General features: G+C 34.3%; 2 protein-coding genes across 3 annotated transcripts in view; one reads left to right on the top strand and one right to left on the bottom strand.

Moving 5' to 3' along the window:
• The window catches only part of BMP2K (BMP2 inducible kinase), a 131388-nt gene that overhangs the window by 3041 nt on the left and 114053 nt on the right, over positions 1-14294 (bottom strand). The window lies entirely within an intron of this gene.
• The window catches only part of PAQR3 (progestin and adipoQ receptor family member 3), a 56706-nt gene that overhangs the window by 29223 nt on the left and 13189 nt on the right, over positions 1-14294 (top strand). The window contains exon 7 of the mRNA XM_074396339.1: positions 4439-4492. The gene's annotated coding sequence lies outside the window, so the exon portion shown is untranslated. The remainder of the gene's footprint in view (positions 1-4438; positions 4493-14294) is intronic.

Raw genomic sequence — 14294 nt, 5'->3', positions numbered from 1 at the left:
CCAATGCATTTCAGAATCTTGCACTAAATGTTAGTATGTATTACCCATGGTATTACAAATTCCTCATACCAGTTCCCTTCAAGGAAAGAATAATGTCAATTCTTTGTCATTAGACTTAAAGAATACATTTGACCTCAAGTAGATGGTTAAATCTTAATGTAGACAGACTTACTCATAACTGGACCCACACACTGTCTCCTTATCATACCCTTGCTAAAAGCCAAATTTTCTTTATAGCACCCAGAATGTAGTAGACTAGCAAGTTTTCTTCACCCTACCACCAAAATAAGATTATTTTAATTCTGAAAGCTCAGATCCCACATTCACCAAACACCTTCTGCTTGTATTTCAACTCTTAAAAAATTTTCCCATAGAGATTAACATGTATGAACAGCCTGCCTGCTCAGTTATATATTTGACTATTTTTTTTTTTAATCAGCATTCTATTTTTTACAACCGAGTATCTTTTAAGTTAAGTTAGCATGAATGGCCTGATCAAGGCTAAGGATCAGATACTAAATGGAGACTGTACCAAGGACATCTGCCTTCTCTAGATGCTATGTCTTCTTTTAATTATAAAACCTATACATTACATTAAAATATGCCTTTAAGAACAAATCTAAACTTTCTGGAGATGTTTTAGCTCAGAATCCATCCAGTCACTTCATTTTCTGAGTTCATTCAACAAAAAAAAAAATATGGGACACTTTGCTATACACTGATTATACATACATTGGTGAGTAAAAGAAACATGGCTTCCACTTTCAGGGATTTACAATCAGAGGTTGTAAGTAAACACAAATTGTGACTAGTGCTCTGAAATAATGGAAAGCAGGGAATGGGCACATAAACCTACTCTGGACAGTTGGTCAAGACCTCCCTAAGATGATAGTTAGGACTAAACAATTAGAAAGAGCCAGCCATGCAAAGGATAAGCTGGAAGCTGCTTTCCATAAAAGCAATAGTATATATGAAGGCATATTTTAGGAGACGAAAATAGGCCAGTGTGCCTGGAGCATAGTGAGCAAGGGATGATAAGGTACAAGATAAGGTAAGGAAGACTAGAAAAGGCCAAGACTGTGAAGGCCCTTTAAGGTCATGATAACCAGCATAGATTTTATTCAAAATTCAGTGTATAATGGAAAGCTATTATTTAAATGGGTGTCATGATTAGGTTTACACTTTAAAAAAAAAAAATGACTGCTCTATAGAAAAAGACTACGGGGGCCTGGCAAGGCGGCTCACGCCAGTAATCCCAGCACTTTGGGAGGCCAAAGTGGGTGGATCATGAGGTCAGGAGTTTGAGACCAACCTGGCCAACATGGTGAAACCCTGTCTCTACTAAAAATACAAAAATTAGCCAGGCATGGTGGCAGGCAACTGTAATCCCAGCTACTGGGGAGGCTGAGGTAGGAGAGTTGCTTGAACCCAGAAGGTGGAGGTTGCAGTAAGCCAAGATCGTGCCACTGCACTCCAGTCTGGGTGAAAGAGTGAAACTCCATCTCAAAAAAGAAAAAGGAAAGAAAAAGACTAAGGGGAGGTAAGAAGGGGAATTCAGGCAAAAGTAAATTATAGTAATGCAAGTTAGAGTTTTTGGTGGCCTGGATGACAGTGGTGGCAGGGTAGACTGAAGCAGAAAAAAATAGAGATTTAAGAGGAAAATTCTTGGTGGATGGTTGTATCATTAACACAGAAAGAGTGGCATGGTAGATACTCATTTACCCTGATGTTATTATTATGTACTCTATACCTGCATAAACATATCTCATGTAACCCATAGATGTAGACGCCTACTATGTACCCATACATACACACAAAAAATTAATGAGCATAACTTTTTTTAAAATGAATAAATTGGAAAGTGAAGAGGAGTACTAAAACTTGTTTGGAGGCATTAAGCTTGACATATGTGTGAGACAAATTTAAGTGTACAGCAGCTAGGTACCTGTGACCTGAAAACAATGGTTAGTTTTTGGCTGAAGAAAGCTAGATTTGGGAGTTATCACTATGCAGTTGGTATTCAGAGAGAGCCACAAGACTAAAGGACATCACCTAGGAAGAAAGCATAGAAGAAGAAAACAAGGTCCAAAACTGAGCCCTCAGTGTAAAACATTCATAAGTCAGCAGAGGAAGATGACCCGGCAAAGCAAACTACAAAGTAACAGCCAGAGAGGAGGAAGAAAACAGCTGAGTGCAATGTCACAGAAACGGAGAGAGAAGAATATTTTCAGGGAAGTAACAAACAACTGAGCTCAATGGTGCAAAGTGGCCCAGTAAACTAAGGACAGAAAATGGCCACTGGATCTGGTCATCTTGTACAGTTTGTAAGCAATGTTGACATGAGTCGTGGTGCTAAAGAATGTGTGGAAGACAAGTATGTGGAGAATACCAGCAGGTTATACTTAAATGTAAATGTAATATTCTGCCAGTTCCTTAAAACCAGCCAAGAGCTACATGGTTTATTTGTTATCCTTCCAGACGAAAAGCAAATCAAGTGCAGATTCTCAAGTTTGACTTCTCCCCATACAGCATACTTATGATATTAAAAACAAAGAATACTTTTAGATTAGTGAATTTGTTTTCATGAATTTTTATTCAAAAGCAAAATATGGAAAGAGGGGAAAATATAAATAAAATAAAGTAAGACAACATATATATGGTTCCAGAAAACTTCCCATTGTCCCTGACTGGAACATTTAATGTATTACTCCTCGAGCTGCATACCCACCCACAGCCACACATCCATGCCTCAGACCTGCTCACAGACACCTCCATATAACATTCCAATGTCTCCCAAAGTATATTCTGCAGAGGCTATTTCTGTAACAAGAACCAAGCCAAATAGTTCTATGGTCCCAAGCAAACAAGTCTATGAAATGATGCACTCCACATTCTGCCTCCACTCCTACTCACCTGGAATATGCTCATTAAAGGTGCTAATGATTACTACACAAAAGAATCTAATTTTATGAACCCTAGGATTTCCCAGATTATCTTCCCTACCCTTTTATTTACATGTAATGCCTGTTAAGCTTTAAAATCAACTATGCAAAAGTACTTAAGAAAATGCTGCTGTACAACTTATCTTGAAAATTTCCATTTCTAGGGCACTTAGTTGTGTTCCTGAAGGTCTTCGGGAATATTTAACACAGGACAGATATTTCATCTTGGAAAGTGTCACTTGGAAGAGAATTTAAATTCACTTTATTTTTAAAATTATATTGTAATCCCTAGTCTTCTTAAAATTTACTGTTTTCATTATCCAACTGGCCACCATTACTTTTCAGAAGACATTTGTCACTTTATACTCCTCATTCTGTTGACCCTTTGTCAGCTTATCGAAGTTCTATTAATAGAAATACACATTTATAATTGTCAGTGTGGGTATAAATCTGTGAGTTAACCTACTATTTTTAATGCATCTTTCCAGGTATCAACATAGTCCATTACTTAGTCTCATATAAATATAAAATACTGTATATATAACTGTTCACTATTTAGCAATAGAACATGTAGGTTGTTTCTAGTTTCTTGGCATTTCAGATATAACCATGATTCATGTACTTTTTCCTTGAGGGAGGAAAAAGGAAACCCTTCCTTTTTAGTATCAATTTTACTTTATATACTATTATTCCCTCCTTATGGGTAATTATCACAGCTAATAAACCTAACTCAATAACAATCTTGACAAGGTCACCACTATTCCACTGTTTCTTTATACACAGAATGGAATAACAGGTTTTATTTCATAGGTTTGTTGTGAAGAAAGGACTTGAAACAGTACCTGACACATAATAAGCACTCTACCATCATCATGTCCAGGGAATAGCTATATTCAATTATTTCATCCACCATGCTCAACAAACTTCTATTAACTTTTCTGGGCCCAATGGTTACAGGTGAATATAAATGAGGGAGATCTGTGGGAAGAAGCAAGCAAGTCTATGGCTAATCCAAGGGGAGCTAAGATCCACTTCAGAATTGACCAGAAATAAGTATACCAACAAATGTATATCCACATAGCATAAGGGTGTATTTTAGATCCTGAAAATTACATTTTTTATTTTTAGACAGCTATATTTGAGAACACAGTATAGGAAATGGAAACACACTTTCGAAAACAGCAAGAAAAGACACAATCATCTATGCCACCTTTGTGGTTTCAGATTATATATGCAAATAGTACTGGCAACTAAGGAAATTTTCTGTTGGTGTAGTTAAGACTGGTTTTACTTATTTTGTCCCCCCTTTATAAAACTAAAATAACCAATAATATCCAAATTATTTTTTTCTCCCATATTCTTGCAACCCACACTGACATTGTTTTAAATATTCCAATCTTTTTACTGCTATTATAAACAGTTAAAAAAGTAAAGAGCAGTAATGAGGCTCTCCAAAAGCATACTAAGACAAACTATTAATCCTTTTATCTCTCCAGCACCTCCTGCTGAGGAAAAGTTAAGTTCCAGGCTGCAAGTTACCACAATCCAAGGTAAGTTTCTCTTTCTGCAGTAACGGTGATTTACATAATCATCTTCTATTCATTATGAAAATACAGAAGGGCTGGGAAAGAAAGGGAAATTACACAAAAAGTACTTAGATATATTCTGAGGCTTTCAGTCCTATTCCATAGACATAAAAGACTGCCAGAATAAGTAGCTGGTTATAACTATATGATAGATAGCACTTTAGAATGTGACTTCTAACTAAGAATGCCATAAATGTTTATACTCCATTTATTTGCCTAAACATAGTGCTGTAATTAAAAAAAAAATCAGATATTCCAACTATTTGTTTCTGGGGCCAGATTCCCACTAGTTGTTAGATTAAATAATACACATCTGATTTACTATGAAATTTAATCAGGATTATTTCACTGCTAAAGTTAATTTCTCAAAAGTATAAACCTAAATACGTTGCTTTATAATTCAGTATACCCTAAATGCTAATAATTCTCATATTTACTGAGATCTGTATTATTAAGATAAAAATAGCTATTCTTCAAATAGGTGGGAGACAGGAGTATAATATTTAGAATAAGCACAAACAACATGGATCTACAGCATCAAAAACTGTGTAGATGGTGCCCAGAATCATACCTAAGTTACATTAATTTATTTTGGTATATTGTAAAATTTCATATATTCACCCCTTGTTTTTATTTTTGGTTTTAAGTAAGGCATTCTTTTTTTGTTTGTTTGTTTGTTTTGTTGTGTTTGTTTAACTAAATACAATAGAATGATATTTTGATGGTTTCTAGTCAGGATATTTTTTTTCTGTTTTTGTGCTTTTATTTTGAACTACAAACTAAAAATTTTAGCTTTTTTATTAACAAGTTGCACGTTAATTAGTGACACTGAGCAAGTTATGCCATGCAAAAATCTATATGACCAACCAATATTTGTAAACAAAACTTAACAAAAGGTTTAATCCATTAATTGAAAGCTGTTATTTCAAATGCTGTTCCCCAACTAAGAATAAGCCAGTAGACCGTTAGTCAAAACATAAAGTGGATTTTTGGTGGAAAAAACCCTTAAAATAGGAATACATTAATATATTCCACATATTTATATAAAAATATAGAATTAAATTTTCTTTAGGTGGCTTAGGTACAGAGTTACTAAGAATGTTTTTTCTACTTTTTAAAAAAACGAAGAAAATTTTCAAAGATTCGTTATTGTAGATAGAATTATAACTGTCTAACTTTCAGAGCCTCGTTAAAATAAAATCATAGACTTTCACAATACATAATTATGTCATTATTAATTAAGCCATTTCAAATAGAACTTAAGCAAAGGTATACATCTACTTAACAGAAGAACTTGGACCAGAAAGCAAGTCTCAAATGCTGTGCTCTTTCAATTCTTTACTTCTGTTGGATTCTAGTATCTGAAAATGAGAGCAAGTCTTCATCTTTTGAGGTTGAGTCTGATTGCTGGAAATAGCCAAAATTCATTCAGAGCCAAATTCTGAGAATATGGTGAGTGACTAAGACAATGCAGATTTGGGTAATTTATGAAGAACAGCAATGATAGGTTACAAAGTTTTAATTTCTCTTGTGTGGTTTGTAAACAGTCTCTCAGGGAATTTACAAGTATTGCAAAAAATGTTGGAGCAATGAAGTACCACTGAAGTATCAAGAGGACACAAATGATACTTGAATGAGAAATGAATCACAGGGAATGGGAAGTAATATCCTGAAGCACAGTGCCAAGGGTTTTTCATATATTATCTTTTATCTCCCTACTATTAGGTTCCCACAACATTCTAGGGCAGAAATGATCTGTACAGTTTACTATGATCTTTCTTAGAGCTTTTTTTCTCTTCAATCTTATTAAGCACATCTTCAGAAACTTTCCTTGTTTTCCACATCAGTTTATTGTCATGAGTTCCTATCATTTCAAAGATAGGCACTGTTAATACTCAAAACTCAGTCCTTGTCTTTCTCCTATCTCTTTGCACTTTTTCCTTTTAGTGGCCTTAATCCTTTTTCATAGCTCACATTATATCTTGAAAGCATAATAAAGGATTTTTAGAGATGTAGTCCAACCTCTTTTTATATATAAGAAACTTGAGACCTGCCCAAATTTAAGGCCATATATCAAAGCCATAATGACTTCTCTGCTGATGACACTAGCTTAAAACTCTCATCTGTAAATTCTACAATTAAACTACCAGTAGAATATTATCACCAGCAAAAATTCAACACAGTTTATCACTAACACACTACAAAATACAAACATAGACTTGTCTTGCATTTATTTTGTATCCTCTTTACAAAACCATGCCTGAAAAGTAAAAATCACGAACAGGATGGAGACTGTTTTGTTGAACTGTATGATGAGTACCTTATATTAAGAGTTTTTATATTCTGTAGGATTAAGTTCTAGAAATACTGTAAGGCTTTATCAACAGACAAAAGAATACTCAACTTTACAAAATTCTTGAGAGATAAACATCCAAATAAGCTTGAGTTTTCTCATCTAGAAAATAGAGACAATAACAGAACTTACCTGATAAGGCTGACATTAATTCATTTTATTTAGTGAGCGTTCATTAAATATTGGGTGGGGTTTGTGTTAGATTACTAACGTATATTTTGATAATGAATTCATTCAGTGAGGTATTGTATGACATACAAAGATGAATAAAACAGTACCTGACTTCAAGAAGCTTATCATTCACTTAAAAAGTTGTTAAATAATTATGTACACTTGTGCATTCAGAAACATGCTAATCTGACTCTAGTGATATGGAAAATGAGTGACCAAGGTAATAACAATTGGATAATTTTGAAAAACAGGCTTATATTCACCAAATAAATATAAGAACATAAATTTGCCCATTCTGTGCTTATGAGTCTTCATAAAAGGCTATTTTTAGGCCTTTTATGAAGGTGTTAAAATTTGGTAATTCTTTCAGCAAGGTATTGTATGGCATACAATACTATACAATACCTTGGTGTTAAAATTTCAGATATCATAGCCTTGCACAGTCCAACAGAGGATTCTAAACTCAAAAGTTAAAGTTTGTAGTCAATGCCTAAAACAACATTTCTTAGGTTACATTTTCATATATTTGTTATAGCTTTTTTAAAAACACATACTTCATTAAAAGAATGAGATCCTAAAGCCACACTATTTTAAACAAATATTGCAATATATTCTTAAATCAAATAAACCTTTACAAACCACACTAAATAACTCAAAATATTTAGAAAATATCCAGTGTGAAGAGAGAAGCATGTTTGCATCATATTATGCATATTACCACTCTTACAGAATCAGGTTTCCATTTAGAGGGCGGTTGTTCTTTCAGTTATGAAACAGGTAGTACATTTTAATCATATAAGAAGCTTCCAGTTTCAAGGAAATTTTGTTTTGAAGATAAATGGCTTTAAACTGCTATTATAATTACATGCCCTCTGTTGTCTCATCATTGAGGGTGTAAGGGAGGGGCTGTTAAGACTTTAAATTCACTTTGAATTGGTAGCATACTGTCTGCCATCATTTCCCAGCAATTTAACCATGTTAGGCCCAAGGTTAGTGGATTAAGAGAAGGTTTTTATCAAAATCTGTACTGCTTCTCAGAAGGCAGGCCAAGTGACAGGGTTTGAGTATAAGAAGAGAATCCTAATAGTTGTAAACAGTATTTCCCAGCCAGATGAAAAGTGCCATACAACTAACATTTCCATTATCTTCTCATGTTAATTTAAAATTTTCTTTTAAATAGGTTAATGCTTTGTTTTGCTACTATTTACAGAATAGAGTTCAGAATGAGACAAAGCCAGATTCCTGTTTATAAACTATATAAGCTTAAGCAAATCACTGAACCTTTCTGAGCCTCATTTTCTACTCTGTGTATACAGTGGAATACAAATGATATACTATTATTACTAACTTCCTGAAGTTCTTTAATAATTATACACTAGAATCTAAAAGAATAAACCATACACCTCATTGTAGCTTATAAAATAGCCCAGTATTTGGCCCGATAATCTGTGAATGTTATGTTCCAACAAATATTTGCTATATGTAATGTATTGTTTCCCAACCCTAAACTCAACTTAACTTCCAATTAGATAATGAAGCCCACACTATAGGTCTAGGGTCTTTGGAAGCATGGAGGAAGTTCACTAAACCTAATTAAAAATGAAATGCAATCTAAGAAATCTAAAACTTCAGTGACCTAATTAATATGGCCTACATGTCACTAAAACTTTTCAAATACGAAATTTTAGAATTTCATGAAAACTACGTTTTAGAAGTTGTAGGTGTTTATTAAAATTGAGTGGTCCACATTATAATTCACAGAGCCACCTATCCTATGTTGGTATGCAAACTAACTGTAAAACAGTGCCCTGGCAAGAAGAAAGGGAATGTGGGTTTCCACACTTTAAATATGATTTTTATGAGTATACTGTAGTGAACACTGGTAGTTAATCCTTTAGTGAAAATAGGAATGGCACTATTGTAAACAGATACTGGTAGTGAAAATCCTTACAAATATGTTCCACATTTTAAAGGTTTCATTCAGCAGTTAAGAGAAAATTAGCATAGTAGCCACTCATTTAATCCTTTCAATGATCTTATCAAGTAGCAAGTATTATCTTCAATTAAAAATAAAGAAACTTTGTAAGACATTGGGCCTGCAACAATGGCTCTTGCCTATAATGCCAGCACTTTGGGAGGCTGAGGTTAGAGGATTCCTTGAGGCCAGGAGTTTGAGACAAGCCTTGGCAACATAGTAAGACCTAGTCTCTCCAAAAAAAAAAAAAAAAAAAAAAAAGCAAACAAACAAACAAAAAACATTAAGTAGGTGAGAATGGTGGTGCACACCTGTAGTCCCAGATACCTGGGAGGCTGAGGGAGGAGGATCATTTGAGCCTAAGAGGTTGAGGCTGCAGAAAGTCTATGATCATGTCACTCACTCCAGCCTGGGCAAGAAAGCAAGACTCTTATCTCAAAAAAAAAAAAAGAAAGAAAGAAAACAAGTTTGGCAACACTCAATATCAAATGGTTAATCTGTGATAGAACTAAGATTTTAACTCATGGCTTTATAATTCCAAAGTCAATGGTCTTTCTGATAAACTACACTATTAACATCAGTTTTGTAACCTGACATAAAAGGTAAATAATTCATCATAATTAAAATATCAGCTTATGGAATAAAATATAACATTTGCATATAGCAGATTGATATAATTATTGATTTTTGCATAAATGGATCATTACAAATTTAACTTTCCCAGAAATCAGTGTTTAAAATTAAGAAAAGAAAAAACTAGACTTGACTCATTTTTAGACACAGTCTACCAAAATGTTAAATTCAGCTAATCTTCCTAAAAGTCTGTAAATTATATCATAAACTAAGGCAACAAATAAGTCAGAAAGATGATTCTTTGTGTCCAAAGTAAGGCAGGTCAGCTGACTGCACCAGACTGTGAATACATAAATTCTCCTTAATTTCCTATCGCAAACCTATTTACAACTGTTCAGTCTCAAGGAGAAAAGTGTTTATGTCTTGTTAGACACTCATTTTTCCAACTGTGCTATTGAATTTATCTCCTCCAGAATACCGTTCTTTATTCCCTTTCCTTCCTTTACTTTCAGTCTTTCTATATACAGTTGAGCCTTGAACAGTGACGGGATTAGAGGTATAAACCTCTGACATAGTCAAAAATCCATGTGTAACTTTTGACTCTTCAAACATTTAACTTCTAATAGCCTACTGTTAACCAGAAGCCTTACTGATAACATAAAGAGTCAACTCTTTTTAATCAACTAATACGTATTTGAATGTTGTATCATATATTCTTAAAGTAAGCTAGAGAAAACAAAATGTTAATAATAAGATATATTTAATACTAATTAAGTGAAAGTAGATTATCATAAAGGTCCTCATCCTCATCGTCTTCACATTGAGTAGGGTGAGGGGCAAAGAAGAAGGGTTGTTCTTGCTGTCTCAGGACAGCAGAGGTCAAAGAGAATCTGTGTATAAATGAATCCACACAGTTCAAGCCCATGTTGTTCAAGGGTCAATTGTATATATTAACACTCACTCCCACATCATAGAATTTCATCTTGCCCATATAAAATCTAAATTCTTCCCTTAATACTTACCTACCTACCTTTCTCTGTTCTCAGTACAGCTGGACTCTTCCAAAGAATAATCCATCACTAATATATCAATTTCTTCATCTCCCATTCACTTCTCAAGTCCGCTACAATCAGGATTCCAACCGTATTATTCTTGCCAAGATTAAATAATTCCTAAATGCTAAATCTAATTGACTATTTCTAGTTACCTTACTACTGTGAACATTTCAAAAGATATGCTCAATCCTTTGGGGAAAAAATGTTCTTTCTTCAGCTCTCCTCTACTTCTCCTGTCTCTATGGTTCTTTCTCTATCCCTTTTATTATCTCCTCTGTCTTGCCTCTTCACTGTTAGAATTAACCAGAATTTTCTTCTTATCCCTCTTTTAGTCTGTTCTAACTGGCATCAACTACCACTTTCTTGATGGTAAACCCAATGGCCAAGATTTGTCTCAGATGTCTTTTGTGACTACATGCTTACTAAAAAGATTCCAATGCCACTACAGACAACTCACTCAACCTATGTGAAAGTGAACTATTTTCTTGATCTACCCTATTATTCTCCCTTTCCAGAAAAGAACTTCATCAATTTTGCCCAAACAAAAATCTAATCATTTTAGGTTCCTCTCTTTCCTTCAAGATCCCCTGCTCCCTCCCATATGGTTACTAAATCCTACATATTCTCCCTTTGTAATCTCTCTCAAGCTGTCATTTCAAGCATGGAGTCTTTTGCAAGACTTACTTTTTTTTTAAGACAGGGGATCTCACTATGTTGCCCAGGCTGGAGTGCAGTGGCTATTCACAGGCATGATCCCACTACTGATCAACACGAAAGTTTTGACCTGCTCCACTTCCAACCTGAGCCAGTTCACCCTTCCTTAGGCAACTTGGTGGTCCCCCTCACTTCCAGGAGGTCACCATATTGATGCCAAACTTAGTGCAGACAAAGGATCAGCATAGGGCACTGCAGTCCAGAACTACTGGGCTCAAGCAATCCTCCTGCCTTAGCCTCCCGAATAGTTGGGACTGCAGACCGACACCACCGCACCCAGCTGCAATAGTCTTTTAATCACTACTTTTCAAACTGAAGTAGTGAAGCAATAGGTTTATTTCTTATTTTTGTTATTAATTCCCACTTCACATTGTCCTAGTGATTCAAATACATATAAAGTTATTTCTCACTTGCTTTCAATTTCTGTAGTCATTTTGCTGCAGACCACACTTTGAGGAACACTGCTCTAAATAGTCTTTTTAGTTCCAATACCAGACATCTAATTATATTCCCCAGTCTTCCCAGTGTAATCTTTCTAGAATGTATATCTAATCATATTCCTTTCCTGTTTAAAGTCCTTCCATTTCTACCTATTGCCTCCATTGTCTCCACATCATGATAGCCCCTGATAACCTCTCCAGTTTAATTTTTCCCCTCACCTAATACTGCTATCCTCAAATACCTGCAATTCCCTGAACATACTGAATTGTCTTGGACCTTTGCTCACAACCGTTCTCTCTACTCTGAATGCCCTCTTCATTCCTACAAGTTCACATGCATTCATTTCTCAGGGCTTACCATAAGTAACATCTTTTCCATGAAGCTTTCCTCATTTCCCAATCCCAACTCAACCAGAATAAAGCAACTCTCTCCTTTGTGCACCAACAGAACAATTTATCTATTGTAGCATTTGCATCTTAATTGCATATAGTTTTCATGTCTGTCTAAACCTAACCAAACTCAAAATCCTTGAGAGGCAGGGGCTGTAATCTTTATAATAATCCTTTTAGATTTTTAGATAAAACTACATATAGTAATAGAAATAGCTCCTGAATTAACTTCTGAGACTATGCTCATATTAATCAAGGCTGGGAAATCAGAAGGTAGAAGAAATAGGAAGTGCCAATGCAAATGTAAATTAAAACAGAAGTTATCTGCAAATGGCAGGATACTTGGCACGATTTTAAAAATGCTATGAAAACACAGAAGTAGCAAGAAAAAGGATCAAAAAGTTTTATACACACTATGCTTAACAAGTATAAAACTGAGACCTACAAGGAAAATGAATAGTTCAAAATTCAAATAGTTGTGCTAATATAATGAGATTAGAAGTGTTTTTTCCTATATTATTCAAAGTTTTATGATATAGTTATCTTTTCATCATAAATTTTTGATTCAATTATAGCATAGACACATTTATACATTGCTATATAATCTTCATTGCCATCATTTTAAAAACAGCATTAAATTTTAATTACTAAATAAACCATAACTTAATATTTCACCTAATATTGGATAAAGTGCTTTAAATTTTGTTTCCACAACTAATGATGTACTGAACGTTTTTGTAGCTGCATTTTTCCCCAAGATTTTATGTTATTTTCTTAAGTTACCAGAAATAAGGCTTTTTAAAAAATCAGAAAACATTTTATTCTTAAGCTTCTCTCAAAAAAATTTTTACCAATTTATAAATTCCATTAGCAATATCTTATGCTAATTTTACTCCGTATTTTAAGCATTTTATATATATGTAAAATGATTTATATATGTGTAAATAGATAGATAGATAGATAGATAGATAGATAGATAGATAGATAGATAGATACTACACTGTATTTGCTTACCAGCTCCATTGTACATTTTCCCCAAAACAATATATTTCAACAGAGGAAACTATCAAAACTCTTAAGATTAAGCATTCCAGGCCGAGCGCGGTGGCTCAAGCCTGTAATCCTAGCACTTTGGGAGGCCGAGGCGGGTGGATCACGAGGTCAAGAGATCCAGACCATCCTGGTCAACATGGTGAAACCCCGTCTCTACAAAAAATACAAAAAAAAAGTAGCTGGGCATGGTGGCGCGTGTCTGTAATCCCAGCTACTCAGGAGGCTGAGGCAGCAGAATTGCCTGAACCCAGGAGGAGGAGGCTGTGGTAAGCTGAGATCGCGCCGTTGCACTCCTGCCTGGGTAACAAAAGTGAAACTCCGTCTCAAAAAAAAAAAAGATTAAGCATTCCAAGTCAATGAGGATTTTTTAAAAACTTCCAGTGTGAGCATAAATCAGTGTATTCATTCTGCAGGCCCATCTAGCAATAAATCCATTCTGTAAATGTACATGCTCTTAGCCATTATTCCTCCTTTAGGAATAATGTCATGTGCCAAATGTTCCTGTATAAGGATATTCAATAAATAATTATTTAAAATATTGCAATTCTTGATGGATTTGCAAAAGCAGCAAAGAAATATTGTGATAAAAAATTTAAATATTAAAAATTTAACAACTTCTGGAAATTCCCATAGAATTAGATAAATCATTTGTAAAAATCAAGTAGACATGTATAGTTCAGATCTCACTGCACTGCATTCACCATATATAAAAATCATGACAAAATCTAACATTTCCTGAAAAACTATGTGTCAGACATTTTTTTGTATCTCACAAGTATTTTTCTTATTAATCATTAAAAACCTTATGAGTCACATGTTATAGAATATTGCCCTCACTTTATAGATGAGGAAACTAATATACACAGCAAGTAGGTCATTTACCTGGGTCAGATGCTAATAACAGACCTTAAAATAACCCAGATCATCTTAACTTCAAGAATTTACTCATATAGATAATTTTAAAATATAATTACGATTAAATGTTTTTTCTGATCCCTACTTTTTCAATACATATCCTTTGAGTAGTTTATACCATAATAAA

The sequence above is a fragment of the Saimiri boliviensis genome, chromosome 3 (genome assembly GCF_048565385.1).
Source record: "Saimiri boliviensis isolate mSaiBol1 chromosome 3, mSaiBol1.pri, whole genome shotgun sequence".
In the NCBI taxonomy this organism is placed as follows: domain Eukaryota; kingdom Metazoa; phylum Chordata; class Mammalia; order Primates; family Cebidae; genus Saimiri; species Saimiri boliviensis.
Note: the sequence above shows the minus strand (reverse complement) of the source record. Positions and strands in the feature narration are given on the sequence as shown.